General features: G+C 36.9%; 1 pseudogene; it reads right to left on the minus strand.

Annotated features, from left to right (window-relative positions):
- Positions 1-247: 247 nt before the first annotated feature.
- Positions 248-1,417, minus strand: LOC149256116 (uncharacterized; annotated as a pseudogene).
- Positions 1,418-6,171: the final 4,754 nt, after the last annotated feature.

The raw sequence follows: 6,171 nt of genomic DNA on the forward strand, positions 1-6,171 counted from the left end.
ACAGTATCCCATTTCATGATAAGACCCACTTCATGATGATCCCATATACACAGATCTAGAGACACCATAAATTTGAATGAACAAATGAAGTTTTGGATTGTTAATTCTTGATGATGACGATGATGATGCAACTATTGTTTCCAATTAGATACAAAAAATATTTATAACCATAATAATACTCCTAATAATGACCCCTTAATTGTTTATCTTATATCATCAATCTTCTTGTCTGAAACTACAATTACCATTACAAATCATGAGCATTTGCATTGCCATCAATTTTCTTGGCTCTGAGACATGAGGAGGAGGAATTTGTCTTGGGATTGGGCTTGCAAGATGAGGAAGAGGAGGAACCTCATTGAGGTTCTTAGTGCTAAATTATATTACTGGAAGGCTTCTTTTCTTGAATAAATTCCCTCCTTTTCTTGCTACTACATTGTGGATATAGAATATCATTCTCCATAACCATTTCCTACATCATTTACCAAATTTTGTCACGGTTGATCACACCTCCACAGATTAATCTTGCTAACCCTAGCCTTAACCTTACCCCTTCTGGGGAAAATTTACAAGAGGGGGTAATGCAAGAGGTAAAGAATAGCTGCCCCATCCATATTGATGGGCCAATTTTTTTCTTTTTCTCTTATTCTTCTTCTTGTACTTCCTCTTTATTATCCCTAAGAATGCAAGCATGAGGAGGTGGAAGAGGTCGATCCGACGCAGAGAAGGAGGGGAAAAGGTGGGCTAGAGGAAGGAGAAGGTATATGCCATCACTACTTCATATTACTAGTGAATATTGATATGAATACTACTAGCGAAATAGATAACTACCCTATATAATCATATTAGCATGCCCCAACTTCATCTAGCTTCATCCACGTATTTTATGGGATTTTATGGAAAATAGAGTCAGGCAAGTCAACTCATGGCATGTTGCTGAAAATAGAGTCGTGAGGGAAGTGGATCCATGAGGGGCCCATATGGCCACATGGACACATGTGGTAATTTAAATATTTGGTTCAAAATCATTTCACAAATCTCTTTGTTGGGTCTTGGCATAATATAATTTTATAATGTCTACATGGATTGCAATTTTATTATCATGAGAGAAAAGGAATCGTCTAAGTCCCGTAAATATAAGTAGGCCTAGAAGATTACAGTAGGAATTATAGTTTGGTCCAAAGAAGGAATAGTGTTCCTTGTAAAAGCCTCATGGTGATTACAATAAATCAAGGTGTGAGCAACAATGATTTTGAAACTACTCTGTGATTAATTGACAGCACTCGACAAAGTTTCTCCTAGGTACTTGAAATATAGAAGTGAAGGTGAATACTTCTCCTAGGTACCTTATTCCATTAACAAGGACAAATGTAGACACGTAACTCTTTTTTTTAACCTTCCCATGAGGCTCTTTCATATTAACCCTATGAAATAGGACATACTCTTCAAACCTTTCCCCCTTCAGGCCGCTACATACTAAAGATGCTACACTGGGAGGGAGGGGAGTGTCTTTCAGAATTGTATTGGGAAGACTCGATGGAAACATGTAATAGGGTGCCCAACATATCTATCAGGGCTGATGGCTGGTATGTGACCATTGTCTAGGTGGTCAATCCAAGAGCTCTAAGGGAAGTTGGTGAATCCTGAGAAAGAACAGTTGATCTCTTGCGTGGTGGGGAGGGCATCATGAGAAGTGATAGAGGGTCCAATAGACTCATTTTACCATCCCCCATGTCTCATCTAGAGGATATTTGACTATGTGTAAACCTATAAAAATGATATTTCAATTCCTACCTTTTCTTTGTTAGCAAACATGCCCATGAATAATGATTAGTAGTTTCTTTCTTATTTTTTTAGTTCGGATGAAATTTGAAACTATATCTAACATAACTCCATCCATCATTTTTTCTTTCATGAATCCATTGTATTTCTAGGTTTACGATATGTGTAGTTGTTACTATCATTGTTGTGCATAAGCCTTTGAATTTATAAGCTAGGATTATCGGTATTCTTTCCTTTTAATATCACAATGTATTCTTGGGCTTGGTTTTGGAAGGACCTATTCAACACAAACAAAATGGACATAAGATTCAAGGGAAGAGATCTTTTATGGGTTTTGTTTTATGCAAACATGTCAAAAATACCGTATGTGTCTTATTATTCAAGCGTAATTACGTGATTATGATATTTTTTACATGTTTTTTTCATATCAGATATTCCATGAATCTTCCCCTTTATGGATGGCCTCATTGTTATCTATAAATACCAAGTTCTAGGTGTGGACTCTCTATGGGGTAATTTAAGGGTTGACCTTTAATATGTCTCCTATAACTAATCCGCAAGATACAGTAATGATGCTTGGAATGTAAGTCGATTAATATTGAAATTTTTTTAGAATTTTCTCTCCTCATTCCTACTATTCACTTGCTTCGATCAATTTCTCTAATTGAACCTCTATTTTTATCATTTTTATTTGGTATTTTTGCAGAGGTATATGGGCTTGAAAATTGTAAAAGAAAGGTCAAATCATTCTCAATAATATTAGTTAGAGCTATTTAATGGAGACATTTGAAATAAAAAATAAATCTTCACTATTAAAACAATTTCTATGCTTAATCATGAAAAAACTGATTTAGTTCAATTTAGTAGTGTAGATTTCTCTCCAAAGAAAACAATATCAGAAGCACAAAATTGGCTTTTAAAGAATCTAAACTAATCCCTTTCATACTAGTCGACCATCTCCTTTTTCAAAACATTTCCAACCAACAATCCCCAGATACATGATATATATAAATCTATTTTTCTCACCTCAAATGAACTATGTGCTAAATCATCATGTCAATTAAAGGGTTTTTTGACATGAAATCAAGAGAATTGTCTAATTTTATCACAATTGAATTATAATTGTTGTTTGATTTACTCTTCGTGTCATACGAATATGAACATGGCCCCACTTATCATAAATATATTAAAATGAAACTATACTTGTCAATATGAAGATCTTAAAATCAAAATTTGTTTGTGAATATGAATATTGTAACAATTTGGGATTTTTTTCATAGTGAGAGAACCCTTGTCAGAGAATATGAAGGTGAGGCAAAGGGATCAGTCTACAACTTTAGCTGGGGTTGAAGTTGGCACTAGGGTTTTGACTTTGGGAACCATGGCGGGATGCACAGGGGGGAATGTTACTGCCTCCTATAGTCAGGTAGTTACATATGGAAGTAAGGACATGGAAAAGAAACATATTAAAAAATTCCTGGAGAAGGTATAAGAGGATTAGTTGGACACAAATAAGGAGAAGGAGAATGGAGGCAATAGTAGAAAACTTAACTCCATAAGGACAACTAGGGTCTACAAACCCAAGTCAAACATTATTCCTCGGGTCATATTGAGCAATTGAGTTCTTCAAGAACATAGGGATCCTATGATGGAACATGCGATCATATGCAAATTTATGGGGTTATGGCCGACGGAGAGGGCGTTACACATTTGGATAAGGATCCATTGGAAACCAAAGGGGGAAATACATCTACATCTAGGTTCTAAGGGCTTCTTCACAGTGGTGTTCATGAGCCTAGAGGATAAAGATAGAATTTTTGAGGGAGGATCATATTTATACTCTCCAGCAGGACTCTATATGCGGCCATGGATTATGAACTTTGTCCCCAAACATGAAACATTCAGATTGGTACCGGTATGGATTAGACTATACTCCCTTCCTTTGGATCATTAGCTACCATAATATCTAAGAAAAATAGGCAACAAGTTGGGGCACTTCCTAAAGATCTCTGAGGCAACTCTGAAAGGAAGATATACCTCCTTTGCTCGAATATGTGTGAAAATGGACTGATGTGGAGCCCTTCTTGAAGCGATAATTTTAGAAACATATTATGAAGAATGGGTGGAGACTGTGGACTATGAGTACATCCCATTTAGGTGGTGCAAATGCCATGAACATGGTCATTTATTTAGAGACTACCCAACAAACAATATGGAAGGAAATGCGAAAACTACTGACGATAAAAATCACGAGGGTTTTACTAAGGCTGGGAGCAAAGGGAAAGGTCGTAAATGCCCACAAAATAAGATGAATGAGGATATAAATTCAAGACAAAATCATTTCAAGATCCTACAGGAAGAAGAGGGGAACAAGGAAACAATCCAAGATATGGAGAACATAAACAATGAGAAGGGAAAGGAAGCTGACATGGAGGATATCATAGTAAACAACCAACAAAAGGACACTCTACGAAGCTTTATGGAGAAAAGTAGGGACCATGAGATGACTCTGAGTGAAGCAGGAATGGAGGATGATGAACTACAGGAGGTTCTAGATAGGGAAAATCTAGATCTAGGAAACTTTCTGGAAGAACAGACGACCATAGGAGTATATTCCCAGCGAAAACAGGATTATGACAGGGTGCAACATATATTTCTATGGAGATCATAATCAAAGGGAACTAGAGTCAAAAGAAATCATTAAACCCAAGAGCATAGTGGGGTCAAAATGATGGAGAAAGTACAGGCACAATCTCAAAAGAACTCAAGTAGGAAAAGGGGAAGAAAAAGACAAAATGAGCCACTGAATGAATGTGGGGAACTACTAATTAACTCAGGTAATATGAAAGATTTGACGAGTTATTCCTTTTTTAGCCTTTCTTAATGAAGCTCACAAGCTGGAATATTAGAGGCATAGGAAATAAAAGGAAACAAAGGAATCTTAGTAATAGAATTAAAGAAGAAAAAACAGATATGGTTTTTATTCAAGAGACAAAATATTTGATGTATAAGTTTAGAAAAATTCATAATAAGTGGCTCATCCAGTATGAGTATCTATAGGTTAAAGCAAGAAACTCGGTGGGGGGGATTCTCACGCTGTGGGATCCATAGAAATCTAGAATCCTAGATGGTGAAGCATCCATGAACTATCTTTCTTTGGTTTGTCAACGTGTAGGTGATAAGGAAATATACATGATCACAAATGTTTATGGACCTAGGAAGCTAGCAGACAAGCTCATGCTTCTCATCTCCCTTGATGATCTAAGGGAAAGACACCCCAACATTCCCTAGATCATTGCTGGAGATTTCAATATGATAAGATCTCTCTCAGAGAAAAAATGTGGCATTAGATAGTTAGGAAGAGACTCCATGGACTTCTAGAAATTTGTAATGAACATGGGTCTTGTGGACACTAAAACAATAAATGGAACCTTCATCTAGAACAACAAGAGAGGAGGGGCTTCTCAAGTTGCCTCCAAAATGGATAGATCTATTATTTCAGAGGACCTCATTCTCAGAGGCCCTACCATGACAGTTTCCATCCTACCCTTTGGAGGATTGGATCACTCGCCTGTACAACTGGAATCCACCTTTATGGGCACAGCAAGAAACAAACCTTTTAGGTTCTAAAATGCTTGGCTCTCTAACCCTACATTCACCAGTAATAGTGACAAATGGTGGAGAGAGGATTTGAACATTCAAGGCACTAGAATTCTCATTCTCCAATAGAAACTCAAACATACAAATCCAAAATTAAAGATTGGAAAAAAATGAATTTGGTGATATCTTCAAAGACAAAAGAGAAGCTGAGCAGAAGCTCTAGGATATCAATTAGATCAGTATCACATATGGATTTACTGAGGACTGGCAACAACTAACTGACCCTTTGCAGGGAGAATGGGAAGAGTGATGCTTGCAAGAGGAAATATTCTAGAGACAAAAATCAAGGATACTATGGGTTAGAGAGGGAGAAAGGAATACAAATTTCTTTCAAAAATCCACCATGACTCATAGGGCACATAACAAAATCACAAAGCTCAAATATTCTCAAGGGGTAGAGGTTGTCTCTCACAACGATATGGAATTGATCCTTGTACACCACTTCCTCAGTATAGTAGAGGAACCTCTAGAGGACAGATCTAGGTTCATTGCCCAATTCACTCAGTATATCCCTTAGCTGGTCAGCAGGGAAGACAACCACAATATTAATAGGAGAGTATCAGAAGAGGATGTTAGTGGAGTGATTAATGAAATGAAAAATGGAAAAGCTCTAGGCCCGGATGGATTCAATGTAGACTTCTTCAAAGCCTACTGGGAAGTAGTCAAACAAGATATCCTTGTGGTGGTGGAAGACTCAAGAAAATCCAAAAAGGTTTTGAAGACTCTTAA

The sequence above is a fragment of the Pinus tabuliformis genome, chromosome 7 (assembly GCF_031772625.1).
Source record: "Pinus tabuliformis cultivar Carrire ecotype Pingquan chromosome 7, CPIR1, whole genome shotgun sequence".
Taxonomy (NCBI): domain Eukaryota; kingdom Viridiplantae; phylum Streptophyta; class Pinopsida; order Pinales; family Pinaceae; genus Pinus; species Pinus tabuliformis.